Source organism: Tamandua tetradactyla, chromosome 22, assembly GCF_023851605.1.
Source record: "Tamandua tetradactyla isolate mTamTet1 chromosome 22, mTamTet1.pri, whole genome shotgun sequence".
NCBI lineage: Eukaryota > Metazoa > Chordata > Mammalia > Pilosa > Myrmecophagidae > Tamandua > Tamandua tetradactyla.
In genome coordinates, this window is record NC_135348.1 from 5,091,841 (window position 1) to 5,109,069 (window position 17,229).

Sequence of the window (17,229 nt, forward strand, 5' to 3'; positions counted from 1 at the left end):
AACTTCAGTGCCACAAGATATATTTGTAAAGCTTGATGCTTTACTACTTTGAGTCTAATTTTACAATGTGATCATTGGTATTATATCTAATGCCATTTCATATATTGCAGACTAAGAGGCATTGATCAGAAAGTGTTATTCTTGAAATTGGCATTATATAAAGGGGTTGTATTTATTGGTAATGACAATATCTCAGAGGTGACTCTGTTGGTGAGTAGGGGAATTCACAGAATTGAGTTCTAGTTGTTGAAGAGAGTATCTACATGTATACTGAAACAGACAAATAATGGAATGTAGTTAGAGGTGGTACATTGAGAAAAGTCAAAATATAGAAATTCCAGGGAATGACAATTGGTGTGGTTGATAACTTATTTATGTATAGCAGAGATTTATGTAATATGATGTTATGAGAACCAAAGGTGGTTTTTATTTTTAAGGTGGGCAGAAGAAAAGTTATCAGAAAAAGGTAATCAGAAGGAAAGAAAATGACTATCTCCAGGCCTAGAGGCAGAAAAAAGATTTGTAGGCAAAGAAAAAGCAAGCATTCTAGAACTTGGAAGGTGTCTTATGTTTCAGGAGAAAGGAATGTTCTGAGAGGATACTGAGAATATGGAAGATGGATGGTGAATGCCAAAGGACACAGAGTAAGATTTCTACATGGTGGAAAATGGTAAGAAAAAGGAGGCAATTATACACCAGGGAACCAAAATTAAAATATCAAGTACTGCTATTTTTGGTGAGAATGTTAAGGGATAAGTATTATCAAATACTGCTAATGGGAATCTAAATTGGTAAAGCCACTCTGGAAAATAGTTAGATGTTATTGTTAATCTAGTAAGGTTAGAGATATGCATAACCAATGTGCAAGCAATCCCACTCCTAAACATATGCCCTAGAGAAATGCATGCACAGCTGTTCAGAAATATACATGTCAGCATTATCATAATCATGCCCAACTAGAAATTAGACACATGTCTATCAAGAGTAGAAAGAACTAAAAGTTTTGGACATAGTATAACATAATAATATGCAGCAAACAAAAAGCACAAACTACAGCTAGAAGCAAAAACAGGAAGGCACTGGCAATCAAAATACCAAATGAAAGAATTTAGATACTGATGATTACATAATGTATTAGATTTCTATTCGTATATAATCAGATACCAGCTATTCGTATATAATCACATACCAGATAAACTAAGCTGCATTGTTTGGGAGACATGGACACTTGGTGTTTTAATTTCCCAGGGCTGTTATAATAAATACCATATTGTTTAGGATACATGGATATGTGGTTGGCTTACACAATGGGAATTTATTGGCTTTCAGTTTGGAGGCTAGAAAACCAGCATCAAGTTACTGCTAGGGCTTCCTTTCTTCCAGTCCTTAACATTTCAAACCTTGGTTCCATAGCGCTCTCTCTGGCTCCTACTGGTATTCACTTAGGATTAAGGATTAAGGAACACCAGATTCACTTGGTCACCATCTAAATAGGACCTCCAAAGATCTTATTCACAAATGACTTCACACCATGACTAATAATGTCTACACAGGTGCTGTTTAAAAATTCGGCTATGTTCTAGTTTGCTCGCTGCCGGAATGCAACACACCAGAGATGGATTGGCTTTTAATAAAAGGGGATTTATTTCATTAGTTCCTCAGAGGAAAGGCAGCTAACTTTCAATTGAGGTTCTTTCTTACATGGGAAAGCACAGGGTGATCTCTGCTGGCCTTCTCTCCAGGCCTCTGGGTTCCAACAACTTCCCCCAGAGTGAGTCCTTTCTGCATCTCCAAAGGCCTGGGCTGAGATGAGGTATGCTGAGCTGCTTGGGCTGTGCTGTGTTGCACTCTCTCATTTAAGCACCAGCCAATTAAATCAAACATCATTCACTGCAGCAGGCACGCCTCCTAGCCAAGTACAGATGTAATCAGCAACAGATGAGGTTCATGTACCATTGGCTCATGTCTACCTCAACAGAACTAGGCATGTTCTCCTGGACAAGTTGACAACTGAATCTAACTACCACAGGTCACTACCGCAGGATCATATCTCTTGTTGGGGTATGATCTAGGACTGGTAGTCTATTTAACACACATATCTCTTGTTGGGGTACGATCTAGGACTGGTAGTCTATTTAACACACATATCTCTTGTTGGGGTACGATCTAGGACTGGTAGTCTATTTAACACACATATAGACACACATCAATGGTGTATTTGTCCTGTATATTAAGTTGTTCTATCTTACTCAAAATTTTTCATACTGAAAAGTTGTTTTGCTAAGTAAACACTTAGATGAAGATTTTATGGAATTAGTCCCATTCTTAATTTATTCTATTTTTCCATGGATAAAAGGAGGAATATTGAAACAATTCTAGTCTCAATACTTTCACGTATACTAAGGTAAGAACTTCTAACAAAGATGCCTGCTTTGCTATTTTAAGAACAAACTCACTGAGCAAGGAGGCTTAGTAAAGAGTTAACAGTTTAGTTCAAGTTTGATAAAATCTTATTTTTCAACCAGAACAGGGGCATCCTACCTCTCTTGGCTAGGTGTCTCAGGCAAGTCAAGTTCAGTTTCTGAGTATGTATTCCATGAAAAGTTGCTTTCATACTTGATGATATCCATATATTTTTGTCTCCTTTAGCATGACTCTGTGTGTGTGTGTGTGTGTGTGTGTGTGAAACAGAGAGAGGGAGAGAGAGAGAGAAGACAGTGGTAGTTACTGGACATATGGAAAGAACCTAGACACTGAGGTATTTATTTCCAAGTAATTTTAAGTTTTCAATAGTACAACAAATCACAGAATAAGGTTAGGTAGATCTGAAATGAAATTCAAAAACCTCACTCCATTTCACAGATGAGTAAACTAAGCCACAGGGATATTATATAATATGTTCAAATTTTAACAGCTATTTCTCAATAGTACCAGGGGTGGGAGGAAATAAGAATTATGAACTTGTTTCATCATTTTGTAAACATTTTAGCAGAGTTCATTTGCATACAAACCATGTGATAATTGCATCGTTCATATTTATTTATTACAGGTCCAGGAGGAATTATACTTGGCACCAATTTCCCAACCTAATTTTGAGACTGACAAGAAAAAGAGCTTTTCCTTTCCACTACTTAAAGTAATGAGTGTTTACTCTAAGTTTACAACTAAATTTCAAAATAAATTTATGAACAGCCTTCCTTTAAGAATAACTTTCATTTTTTATGTCCTTTAGATAAAATTACACCTTAAAATCATTCAAAGACCAATAACTTAATTATCTCCTTTATTTCACTGTAGGTGACTAATACTCACTGATACACAATGTTGATTTGCAGAAAAGTGGATGAGTTACAAGAGTCACTAAAGTTCAATTAAATACCATCTCGCTAGGCATGTATCCACGTCACAGAGCATCTGACTGCTCCTCCTCTACCCCGCCTTCTCATCGTCACCATCATCACCATCAGTCCCAGTGAAATAAACACAGGTAATTATCTTTTGGTGTTATATATACAATGTTTTTCAAATTGCTGAAAAAAATGAGTATTTTTTTCTGTCTTTTTTGTGGGGGAGGGGGCAGTTGGGGGGATTGACTTCAAAATTCAAAACTGAAACTAAACCCTAAGAAATGGACAGTGAATATACTTTCAACAAAAACTGTTAGAATACTTGAGTAAAAGTAACCTGCCCGATAAGAATTATTATTATTATTTTTTAGCCATGAACGAGCTATCTGAGATAGATGGCTTGGGACTGGGTAATTCAGCAGCTTGATGATGAGCATTCTCTGTGCAGTTTCTCTGAGATTCCCTTGGCTTTTCCTTCGAGGTCTAGTGCTCGAAGACCTTTTGCTGCCAAAAGCTTTGTGTTCTTCCACGATCATACCTTAGGCAGAGTGGAAAGAGGTAGCACCTCTTTTTAAATTCTGTTCACTTCTAGCAGAAATTATCAGGCACCATCATTGCAAATTTCCACTCAGGACTGCCTAGTAAAGATGAGGTCAATTACAGGATTCTAGCCATGAAGTAGAATGAGCAAGCAAGAGTGACTGTCACAATGCCTTTAAGAAATTTCATACATGAGCCTGGATTCAGGGCACAGTAAAAGAATCTGCACCCCAGAAAATGTTAACTTAAATTCTTTATCCTTAAATCTATGTAAATGTTTTATTATCTATTACTAAACAAATGCCATATATTCATTTTATAAGCAACTTTTCTAAGTATACTGTGGTGTTGCAGGTAAGATAGTAGCAACTTTTTTTTTTTTTTGGCAGGCACCAGAAATTGAACCCAGGTCTCTGGCATGGCAGGCAAGAACTCTGCCTCTGAGCCACCATTGCCTGCCCACTAGCAATCATTTTTATGCTGATGTTGGCGCTAACAACAGGAAAAAGAAACAGCAGAAAATGACTTTCATTTGGGACACATTTATGTCTTTAAAATTAATGTGTTGCTAATGATTGAATAGATTATAGTCATTAAATATTTATAAGTGCTTTAGCTTTATCAGTGAATTACTCTTTACCACAACCCAATGATACAGGGACAGTTCTTATCCTCATTTTACAGGCATTCAAACTGGGTCTCACAGAAAGTAGACACTTGCTCAAGATCCTAGCATTAGCAAAAATTGGAGACTACTCTTCCACGAGTTATAAGAAACAAGGCAAATGCACACAGATAGGCTAGTTCTAATCTTGTCACTACATTGTGAGATGTAAATGTAATATGTCTATGCATATATGTAGGGATTTATTGCCAACAAGATAGCATATATTTGCAATAGTAATAATGGCAATGTGGTAGTTTGGAGATTATGTACCCCAGAAAAGGCCATGTTTTTAATGCAATCTTGTGGGTGCAGACCTACTGTGGGTGGGACCTTTTGATTAGGTTATTTAAATTGAGAAGTGACCCACCCTAGGTCTTAATCTTTTATTGGAGTCCTTTATGAGAGGATTAAAGACAGAAAAGCTGGGAAAGCACAGAGGGAGGCAATGTGGATATGCTAACAGTGGGCCCAGAGAGGTTCAGAGAGAAAGTCACTAGAATCAGAAACTGAAAACAGTGAGACCTAGGAGTAAAGGACCAGCAGATACATGTCACCACGGATGCCAGCAGCCTTTTCTCAGAGAAGGTATCTTCCTCTTGATGCCTTAATGTGGACATTTTCATGGTCCTAGGACTGTAAATTTTAAGTCAATAAATACCCATTGTAAAAAGCCAATCATTTCTACGATATTAGATTCCAGCAAATTTAGCAAATTGAAACATTGTTCCAGTATAGGAATAGATGGTACTATTTTTCTCTATATATTCTGGGATCTTGTAAGAGATGAAATATTTAACAAACTGCTTTATTTAACAAGTATAAATAGTTTAATTATGTCCCAGGCATAATATATGTACTAAATGCTCTATGTAGTCTGCCCATTTAAACATTCTAAAGACACACTAAGAGGGTATTACAGTTTTCCTCATTTCTTTTTACAGCCTGGAAGATATCTAAGCAACTTGACTAAATAAGGTGACTGGGAATCCTAACCACACAATCAGGCTACAGTTTCTGTATCTTTACCAACATATTATAATGATTTTACTTTGCTAACATGCTTTAAAAAGCATTACCTTCCCAGACATCGACTAATAACTAGCTGGTGCATTCTGTTTCTCCCTGATTTTGGACTCACACTGGATGTCAGCTTCATAAATGTGAGCTTTATATACAGTTCTAAGTGATTCTTTATATTTACATTATTCCACTATTGTTGTTGGGGATTGTTCTATTTTGCAAGCTGCCAGAATGCGATATACCAGAACTGGAACGGCTTTTAAAAACAGGAATTTAGTAAGTTACAAGTTAATAGTTCTAAGGAAGTGAAAGTTCCCAAATTAAGGCACCAACAAGAGGTTACCTTCACCCAAGAAAGGCTGATTGGTCAGGTGTTCCTGAAGTCACATGGCTGGCATCTGCTGGTCCCTTGCTTCTGGGCTCTGTTGCTTTCAGCCTCTGTTCCTGTGGGGGTTTCTCACTTTGCTTCTCTGGGGCTGGCTTTCATCTCTTGACTTCCCTTGGTTCGATCCAGGTTCTGGCTTGCTTAACAACTCATGATGGCTCCTGCTGGGCTCCAATCATCTCCAAACATCCGTGTCTCTGTTCTATGAGATAACTGTTCTCCAAGCTTCTACATCTGCTCTGTTGGCTCTGCAGCTTCTGTCATTTCTGACTCTCTCCAAAGTGTGTCCTTTTAAAGGATTTGAGTAAACTAATCCAACCCCACTTGGAATGGGTGGAGTCACATCTCCATCTAATCAAAAGATAACACCCACAATTGAGTGAGATGTGAATGAAGCTGATCTGCATCTGACTGGGGTAGATCAGAATACAGGGGAAAGGATAATATCATCCATATTTAAAAACTTCAACTACTGTGTGAGACCAAAGGGAGAGATATTTAGTTGGTGCACAATTTATATTTTGGGTATCACATTGCCTATTTTAACTTATATGGTCAGTTTAGTTGAACACCATTAAGTACATGGAATCTTGAATAGGGTGTGAGATTGTGCTAGTTTGTCCAGATTAGTGTGATGCTTGGATATGTCTCAGAGTAATTTGGGCAGTGAATAAAAGAGTATTTGCAAAATCTCCTTGAGGGACTGGGGAGAAAGGAGGAAATATTCAACTTCCCTGTTTGGAGAATTCCTGATATTCTCACAAGCGGTACGGACAACCAAATCAACAGACCAACCCCCTGATCTTGAAACTCATTCCTGTAAAGGCTAAGGCTATTTAAAGTTATGCTTAAGAGTCACCTCCAGAGAACCTCTTTTGTTGCTTAGATGTGACCTCTCTCTCTAAGTCAACTCAGCCAGTGAACTCACTGCCGTCTCCACTACATGGGACCTGTCTCCTAGGGGTATAAATCCCCCTGGCAATGTGGAATCTGACTCCCAGGATGAGCTGGGACCCAGCATCAAGGAATTGAGAAAGCCTTCTTGACCAAAAAGGGAAGGAGGGAAGTGAGACAAAATAAAGTTTCAGGAGCTGAGAGATTTCAGAGTCTTGAGGTTATCCTGAAGGTTACTCTTATGCACTATATAGATATCCCTTTTCAATTTTGGCATATTGGAGTGGCTGGAGGGAAGTACCTGCTGAGCTGTGTTCCAGTAGCCTTGGTTCTTGCAGATGACTATATAAAGATGAAAGTTTTACAATGTGACTGTGTGATTCTGAAAACCTTGTGCTGATGCACGTTTTATCCAGATGGACAGATGAGTAAAAGATAAAAAACAAATAAATAATAGGAGGGCCAAATGGTAAAATAAATTAGGTAGATGAAATACTAGTGTTCAATGAGAGGAAGGGGTAAGGGATATGGTATGGATGAGTTTTTTTTTTTCCTTTTTACTTCTTTTTCTGAAATGATACAAATGTTCTAAAAAATTATCATAGTGATGAACACACAACTATGTGTTGATATTGTGAGTTATTGGTTTTACACCACATATGGAACGCACGTCTGTGAGGATTTATCAATAAAAATATTAAAAATAAATAATACCCACAATTGGGTGTTTCACATCTCCATGGAGATAATCTAATCAAAATATTCCACCCTATATTATTGAATCAGGATTAAAAGAAACGGCTGCCTCCACGAGATTGAATCAGGATTAAAACATGGCTTTTCTAGTGTACATAATATTTTCAAACTGGCACAGAGATTGAATTAGGTGCCCCATAAAATTCATGTTCAGGCCTCAACCTCAACCTTATAAATGTTGTGAAACCATTTATAAGATCTTTGATGTTGCCATTTGTTAAGGTGTGCCCACACTGAATAACGATGAGCCTTAGTCCAATATGGTTGAAATTCTCATCAACAAAAGAAATTGGATATGGAAGGAGAGAGCATGAACAGCAGCCAGAAGCTGGAAGTCAGGAAAACCAGAGGAGAAAAGAGATGACCTTGTCATGTGAACTCCATGTGACAAAAGGCCAAGGACCAAGGAATATTGGCAGCCAATATTCCTTAAAACCACTCGTTTAAGGAGAAATCATCACTGTAGGTTGAACTTCTCCTAACCTCAAAACCATAAGACAATAAATTACCATTGTTTAAGCCAACCCATTGTATACTGTATTTGTTTTCACAGCTGGGAAATTGAAAATCTTTCGCAGCACAGCATTTTTACTGAAAGCAAGTTTTAATAAAACAAATGCAAGAATAAGCGGTAAATATCTGGCATTTTGTTTTGCATGTGAGAAAAACTTTTGGCAGTTTAATTGCCATCCATGCTCAGTCCAGTTTGTTTTTTTGAATTTCTTAAAAATTTTGAAGGGTTACTTAACGTACATCATTTTGGGTATTATAGTATATATGATGATTGTTGATTACTGGTGTAGAGAACAACAGAGCCATGCAGATTAGAACCACCAAATAAAACTGTGCTCTTCATTCCCAACTGAATCAATGTACTTTTTTCATCCGTTTATTTTCTCATTTCTCCCTGAGGCTATTTCAAATTTATTCCATTCTTGCAAATCCAAGGAAAGCCCCCTTGTTTCTATGTCTATTGTTTTAGTTCTCCCGGCTGAGTAAAGGCTATAATCTACATTTTGGGCCCATGTTTTTGCTTAACCAGCAAAACAAAAAAAAAGCAAAAGCAGAAAAAAAAAAGACTGACCATGTTTTAGAATAATAATTGTTTCTCATATCACAATGGAAATGTTGAAGTCTGCATATTCACGTTCCTTCTCCCTTTTAAAATACGGAGGAGTCTAGAAGAACTCTATTGGGAATTTTAGAGTCCATAATTGCAAATTACTCTGGGAAATACAAAATTTCAGGGAACTGTAGAGTGCATCATAGAAATTCTTTAAAAGGATGACTGTTATTCTCTCTGTATACCCGTAATCCATACCCTCCATTTCTATAAACGCTTCATGAGCAGCTCGTCTGGACTTGCACATGGAATTATGACATTTCACTTTTTTCCATGCCCCTTAAGAATGTGTTAGGTATCACTGAGTTTAAACTCTTGCACCACAAACCTAAAGTGAAGAGAGTTTAATGCTATTTGTTTCATGATTACTACACTGGAAACTCAATTGTAGCTGGCTTGCTCACAGATTTCTGCTACATTTGCAAGCAGCATTCCTAGTAATAGAACTCACATCATGTTCCTTCATTCTATCCTATTTCCATATACGTTTTTTACGCCTTAATCTATAGACCAGTAGCTTATTCAAATAAGTCTCTCCAATATGTTGCCCCTAGAACTGTTCATCTTACTAAAGTATCTTGAAAATCCATGCTGTAAACAAAGGTACTGATTTTAGTTCTAGAGGCCTTTTTGTGCATGTAGAAATAGATATTTATTATATGAGAAGACAGACCTGAATAAACAACAGGAAAGGAAACATTTTATAATAAATACGGTGGAAGCAAATAGAAAGTAACATGAGAAACCACTACAGCAATCCGTAGGAATTAAGAAGCCATTACAAAAAATAATAGGCAAAAACGGTAAACTTCAGAAAAAAATTTTCTGAAAACATTATAGAATATTTATCCCAAATGCAGAGAATACTTTCTAAGGACCGAAGGGAATGAACACGTTATAAGATGAAAGTTTAACAAGTTGGGAAAATTAAGTTTCTGGATAATACCAAATAACAGCAAGGAATACTAGCTCAGGCAAATCTCTGCCACAAACCCAAACCTCTGGGATTTACTCAGGTGAGCCCACACGGGTTTTCCCGGGAGAAGCAGCGGGAAAGGTCGCACCAGGAAAGAGGGAGAAAGACAAAGAGGAGCGACTCCCGGGTAGGAAGCCAGAGACCCGCAGTTAGGACCTGAGGGAGCAGGGGACACTCCCCCGGGCCAGAAGCGGGGTGGCTGCGGGGGTCTGGCACCTGGGACGGCCATCCTGGGGTCCAGGCCTGACCCGGCTGTGCTGGCTCCCTGCGCGGGGAGGGGGAGCCTCGGCCTCGGACCCTGGCTCAGCGGGTCTTGGCGCCCTGAGCTCGGGTCTGGACTTCAGGGGTATCCGCGTCCAGGAGCGCACGCTCTGTTCCCTGAACAGGAGGCTGTTCGGAGCCTGCCTTGGCCTCGCCCCACCCCTCTGCGCCCCTGGGTACCTCGCAGACACCACTGTTACCCCTTTCCCTGTTCTCCTGGGTCACGATGTCCTCGAGGCTCCCGGCACCTGGGGCTCTCCAGCAGGCCACGCGAAGTGTATTTGTGCGGGTGGGGGCTGGTGAGGGGTGTGGTGGTAGGGAAAAGGCAGGCAGGCCCTCAGGATGCAATTCCCCTTCCCCATTCCTGTCCTTCCTTTGCAGCATGTCTTCCTGTCTCAGCTCAAGTGAGAGGCAACAAGTGATCACAGCTCGGAGCCACAGCTTTGGGGACTCATGCAGACAGACGCAGAGGTCACTAGAAAGAGAAAACAGGGATCCCCAGCGGCTGGGAAGCCTTGGGATGCCTCGGGGGATCACAGTTTACCGGGAAGTGCAGTCAGAACTAAGGGAGGGTAAACGGGACTCCAGTCTCTGGCCCAGCCCCACACCTAACTGTCCCTCTGGATGAGTTATTTTGCTGGACGAGGGGAAACAGCCCTGACACGGCCGTGTCTGACCCAGCAGAGCCTGCGGGAACGTGTTTGGCAGCTTGACTCCAATCTGCCGCTCGTCCGCACCAGGCACCTCTCCTGCAGGGCTGTTCTCGGGGTGACAGGCGTTTAGACGCTCACCTGGTACTGCACGTCCGGCAGCATCCAGGTAACCGAAAGGCGGCCCACCCTGCCCCGGGGTCTTGAGCCCACAGTTCTGTAGACAGGAAATGCCTTTTGCCACACTTGGGTGTCCCCATATTAGCAGGGTTGATGCTCCTGGCATCGCTGGGGGGTGGGGGGGGGGGGGTGGTGGTGGTGAATGAGGACCAGGCCCCCGGCAAAAGCTTTGGGATGAGAACCCCGTGGGCACAAACCGGTGCTGGTTAATGCTTGACTCTTGACCCACGGCTTTCCCACCCGCAGTGCTGCTTCCGTGCTGGTGTTTGCCACGACGGATGAGGTGTGAACTGCAGGCGAAGGGTCCCCCACCCTCCTGCCATTCATGAAGCTTCTCCCGGGTGTGAATTGTCTGATCTCTTAAGAGATTGGATCCGCAGTTGAAGGCTGTCCCGCATCCATCACGTGTCAAGGGCTTTTCTCCAGTGTGGATTCCTGATGTTTGCTGACATCTGAGCTGTGCCCGAATGCTTTCCCGCACTGAGCGCACTTACAGGGCTGCTCTCCGGGGTGAACTTGCCCACGTGGAATATGGTCTGTCTTGTGTTTAAAGATTCACCTGCATTTGTGGCATTGGCAGGTTTCTTTTTCTCAAAAGGAATGAACTCCAGAACCCCCTGCGAAGTCATCTTTGAGTGAAGCACTGAAGGCATCGAATAGATGTCCCTCGGGTTCCAGACTCAGGCCTGGCCCTTTACTATGCTTTCCGGCCAAAGTGGACCTTTTATTTGGCTTCATTTCTGACACATTTTCTTCTGGCAGAGTGTCCTTCTGCACATCTACTTCTTCCTCTGAAGTCTGTCTTTTCTTTTTCTTGTCTGGAGTCTTTTCCAACATGTTCTGTCTCTAGGAAGGAGGAAGGGACACGTGGAATCCAGTAAGGACTGAGCGTCCCCCGCCGCTCTCTGCAGAGGGAGGCCAGAGACAAGGCTCTCGAATCTTACCAACCCATTTCTTCAGAAATGTCTCCCTTATGGCACAATGGTGGGCGACGTGGAGCTGAGGCCAGGACATTCAGTGCCCTCTACTCACCCAGCGCACCGCTCTAGAGGGCTTTTAGTGCACATTTCATAATAGTCTCATATAGCTTCTGTAGTTAGGTCCACTTGAACTTGAGGCTCACCTCTGTTTTCACAGTGCAGGTGCATATATGAGTAGAGTAATAGCGTCCATGGGTGTGTCACTGTATTGAATTTGGAAGACACTTTTATGATAAGCTCTTGTTTATTCAGGCTGCACTGCTTGCTTTTGAGAAGATTTTATTAAACAAGTTAGTTATAAAGAGGTGTAGGTACAAAAGGGTATATATCAAAGCTTATGGGATACATCATGCTGAATACAAATGTGCTGTTGGAAATGCATGCTATCACAAAATAATAAGATGCAGGGAGAATTTGCTGGCAAATATTCACTAGCAAATAGTAGAGTCCAGGTTTGGACTGAATCAATTAACCCCATGTGTGACCAGACGGTGAACAATTTGCAAACACAAAGATCGTTTTTTGTTATTTGCATTGAGTTTTTCATTATATTTAGTAGAAATCTATTTGTGCCCTTTGCTTAAAATGGAACGGTTGCACAGTAAGCACAGCAGTGATTAAGGGGAAATGAGATTAACTATTACTACTAGGGTTTTTATCTTTGAGAATGTAATCATATTTGCATTCAGATAGAAAAACGGAGAATAATAACTAAATGTTTAATGCTATTATAAGTTGATAGACTCTCTTAGCATAAACATTTTATAAGCATGAAAATGCTGTGCCATTTTTGTGTTCCTTCATATATTTATGCTGAAGGGCATATGTGTGTATATATATATATATATATATATATATATATATATATATATATACACACACGTAATTGTTTCTTTTTTTCTGTATTTGTGCTGAATAGTGTTCTAATGTTCAGAGACAATCTGAACTATTTGACCCTACAGGAGACAAATCAGATGCACTTATTCAGTCAACTAAAAGTCTGAACTTTTGTGCATCTTTTAAATAAAACCATAAGAGTCTGGTACTGTTTTTCCATGGTGAGTATATGCAGTTGGTGTAGTGTGAATAGAGACACACTCTGCTTCCCACAGCATGCAAGCAGCAGTTGGCTTCAGGCAAGGCCTCCTCTAAAGTCACTTATAAATCTGAAAGAAAGAACAAAGAAATGAAGCAGAAGTTCCTCTCATTCAAGTCTTTAGTGCATTTGGGCATTTGGGGAAAGAAACGCCTTTACTGAAGTTTAACATCTCAGTCTGATTTAAAAAGACCAGAAATATAGAGGCTGAGCTTTTATTATATAAACACAAAATATTTCTTCGAATACACATTCCTTCTAAGCCAAGTCTATGTCTACTTTCTTTGTTTCTAAATCCCTAAAAGTACATAGATAAAGCGCTACAGCATAAAATGATTTTTGATTAGGAATAAAGAGGCATTTAGTTTGTCGTGATAATTGGAGAACAATAAAAAAGAAAGAAGACTCCCAGGAATAATTCCAAATTATATAACCATAATGTACTATAAAACAAAAACAGTATTTCCAACATTCTAATATTTCTGATAGTTAACTCTGTAAGAATAATTGTTTCCAGAATCATGACTTTCAAATCAAATATTTGAAGCTTGCTGTTCACTTCAAAACCTATTTCTTGATTTGTGATGTGCCCCGTCTGCAATGTAAGAACACTGTTCTGTCCATTCCCGCTTTTGTCTGCAGAGGCATATGTAACACCTGCAGACTCACCAGACAAGACGCTCTGTGGATGTTCTTTAACGGTAGACACTTGCATTTAGAATTGAAATTTGTATAGAACATTGGATTAAAATGTCTTAATGTAGCTAATGTTGGTTCAAAAATCTAAACTTGGTCCTCCTTTTAAAAATCAAGTATATATAACGGTGACATTACATTAAACATGATACTCTTTAGAAGTGAATTCTTGAAAAGGAACAGGTTCATCTAATTTGTATGCATAAGCACCAGATTTTATTTTATATTTTAATCCCTTAGCCATATATTTGCTGTTTTAGTTGGAAAAGTATGTTTCGAGAGCATGGAATTCTTCCTACTGATAGATCTATCAAAATTGATCTTGATCACAGTTTGGTTTTTGCCATCAATGATGAAATCTAATACACCAAACAATATTTATGAAAACAATGCATTTGACCAAGCATGAGTGAAAACATGGTTTATAATATGGTGTCAATATTAGGAAAGAAATGGTGCCATACTAATAACAGTTCACAGCTCGGCTATTATTAAGCCTATTGCAAACAGTAATCTATCTTGACTGTGTATTAAGCAATTTTATTTTTATACTGCAATTTTCTTGTCTTATAAAGTGGCTGTAGCTTTTATATGTGTATTTTATATGTATATTGTATCTTTATATGATACCCGATACATACTGATTTGAAATTCTTTACAAGTCATGTCTATTAATTTTTTAACAAATGTACTCCATTCTAAGCTTTCAGTAGTTAACCATAGTCCTGAAATAACTGTTCCTTATTTTATTATTTTTTCAGGGTGAGGGAGTAGATACAACTACATTTCAGGGACTTATCATTGCAAAACTGTTTTCTTGGTTTATGACAGGCATTTTGGGGAATGGTAAGGTGCTTTCCTTTTAAATAATCATGTGAATTGAAAGTGGTAGCTCTCATTCTGGAAATTTGAATGTGAGAAGTTGCCTGGAGAAGCCATTCCTGACAAATACTTGAAATAACAAAGTTAGATAGACAAAAAAGGGTGGGAAGTAAAATAATTTAATTAACTATTTGTCATGTTCAGGTTCATGTGTCAACTTGGCCAGGTGGTGTTGCCCCATTGTCTGGCCAGGCAAGCACTGGCCTGTCTGATGCTATGAGGACATTTCATGGACTTAAATCATGATCACATTGGCTGCATCCACAGCTGATTGCATTTGTAAACAGCTAAGAGGGGTGTCTTCTGCAGTGAGTGGTGTTTAATCTAATCACCAGAAGGCTTTTAAGGAAGATTCAAAAGAGATAGTCACTCTTCCTGCTTCAGCCAGCGAGCCTCATGAGAGTTTGTCCAGATCCTTTATCACACTTGCCAGCTTCACAGCCTGACCTGTGGATTTTGTACTTTTCCATCCCTATGGTTGTCCAGCCAGCTTCTCTTGAGAGTTTGTTGAGGAACTTCATCGGAGTTGCTAGCTTGCATCCTGAGTCTTGTTTGTTATCAGAATTAACCAGACAAATCACTCCACCAACTAAGAACAGCCATGTACCACCCTGAATGTGCCAGATTTCATCTGATCTCAGAAGCTAAGCAGGGTCAGGTCTGGTTAGTACTTGTATGAGAGCCCACCTGGGAATACCAGGTGCTATAGGGCAGGCCAACCAGACCCCACCACCTGTCCAAGTTGACACAAGAACCTGACCATGACACTTTTCAACTCATTTCATCCTCAAGTTTTGTATAAATTGCCCATTCTTCACAATACAAATAACCTAAGCATTATAATTTTGAAAGTTGTAGCATGTCAGAAAACATATTTTGAAATTTAAAATAAGAAATCTCTCAATGAAATAATTTAAAATTTCTACACAATGTCAAAGCAGCCAGTTGGGAAACGAATGCAAAACATTTTAGAAATACTTCTTTCAACTGGTTTTTCTGCCAAGAACAGAATATCCTTGGTGGTTTAGGAGTAACATTTGTTTGGTTACCACATGTATCTTTGCCTTGTCCAGGGAATCAGAATCATTTAGTGGAGTTTATCAATATACAGGTTCCAAGTTAGGGCTGGAGTAGAAGTATTTTTAAGAACTCCCCAGGGATTCTTACTTGGGAGATGTGATAACCAGTGGAGATGGAATGCCAATTATGAGTGTTCAAACTCAAGAAGTCCCACTAATGGTTTAAATAGTGGGACGTTATTGGATGATATTAGGTCTAAGGATGGAAATGGACTGAATAATCCCAGAAGTCAATAAGCAGAAATGGGTTAAAATATACCCAATTTTTTCAATAAATTTAAAGATTTAGTCTAAAGTAGGACTCAAAACTATGGAGAGATCAACATGGGAAGACATAGGATTGACCAAAGATTGTGACTGTAATATAGTGCAGGCTTCGATCGAATAATATGAACATGGTATATCTGCCAAGATATATCTTTTAAGCGTATCTCTGCATTTACAGGTGGAGATGGGGAGCCATTACAAGCACTAATGCAGAAATTGAATAATGAACTTTCTAATTTACCTTTAGGAAATTATCTAGTCTCATTTAATTCTCTAGACTATCTAGTTAGAAACCTCTAACTAGAGGTTTCTTTAATGTAGAATAATTTAAAGTGAGCACTGTGAACTGTTTTTAATATCAACAAAAATAAGAGCTTCAGTGTAAATTGTATTTATCTACCATAAATCTGCACAGTTTGAATAAAATTTCACTTAATTTTTTATACACATATATAAAATATAAAAATTATATATATAATTTTAAAAATTATATAAATGCTTTTATTTATACATTATACATTTTTTGTTTTTTATTATACATTATACATCATCCTACATTATACATATAAAAATTAAAAAAAAATTTAATTCCATTTTATGTGAATTTTTATCCATTCAATCTGGTAATGATAGAATTTTTGCTGTTCAAAAATTCTGACAGGCAGACTTTCAGAATGTGAACTATATTGTGAAGAGGGGGCAAGAAAAAATACAAATCTATTCACAAATAAAAGAGATATCTACAAAAATGTGAGTTTTATTACAGAAGAAAAATGGATTAAACATGAGAACACTAACTTGAAGGAAGAATAATGTGTCAGTGGGTCACCTATTAGAACCAACAGCATTTGTGTTAAGTTCTAGAAAGAGCAATGATGGAGCAAAGAAAGCTGTGTCACTAATAGGAGTTGCTTTCTTTTCCTCCTTGAGATCATTCCCAGGTGAACACTAACATGTAGTTTCGAGTTAACATAATTAGATTTAGAACTATCAAAATGAAGTCAAGAATAATAGTATGTGGAAGTGAAATGCATAGTACACGAGGGCATCTCATTTACTAAAGCCCTTACTGTTTCTGTGTAGCCCATCCTTTATCCCATCTTTTTATCAGCTCCCTAAATTCATTTGGAGAAACCCAACAACTCTGTAGGTTGAGAGGAATGCTGAATTAAGTTGCCTGCCCTTCCTCTGTGGAAGTCAGGGGGTTTCCTGGAGACTACTTCTGTGATGTTTCCTCTCCCTCCTGGTACACTCAAAGGGAAGGCAAATACACTGGTTCCTGGACACTATTCTTGAAAGGAACACAAATATATATTTTCCCGGCAACAATTCTTGTTAGAAAGGACGATCTAACTTCATGAGGTGGCTCAATTCCTTCTAGTTTCCAAGTCTCATTGCTCAGCCTTATCGTTGACTTTTAGGTTTTTAAA

The 17,229-nt window shown here is 38.9% G+C and overlaps 1 long non-coding RNA gene across 4 annotated transcripts in view; it reads left to right on the top strand.

The window, feature by feature from the left end:
* Positions 1–578: 578 nt before the first annotated feature.
* Positions 579–17,229, top strand: part of LOC143666023 (uncharacterized) — a 688,093-nt gene continuing 671,442 nt past the window's right edge. For 2 of the 4 annotated variants that reach the window (XR_013167317.1, XR_013167318.1), the window contains exons 1-2: positions 579–670; positions 3,298–3,487. This is a non-coding gene — a long non-coding RNA (uncharacterized LOC143666023). Of the gene's footprint in view, positions 671–3,297; positions 3,488–4,276; positions 4,503–5,495; positions 5,733–17,229 lie in introns of those variants that run through there. The other 2 variants (XR_013167315.1, XR_013167316.1) reach the window with 2 other exon arrangements.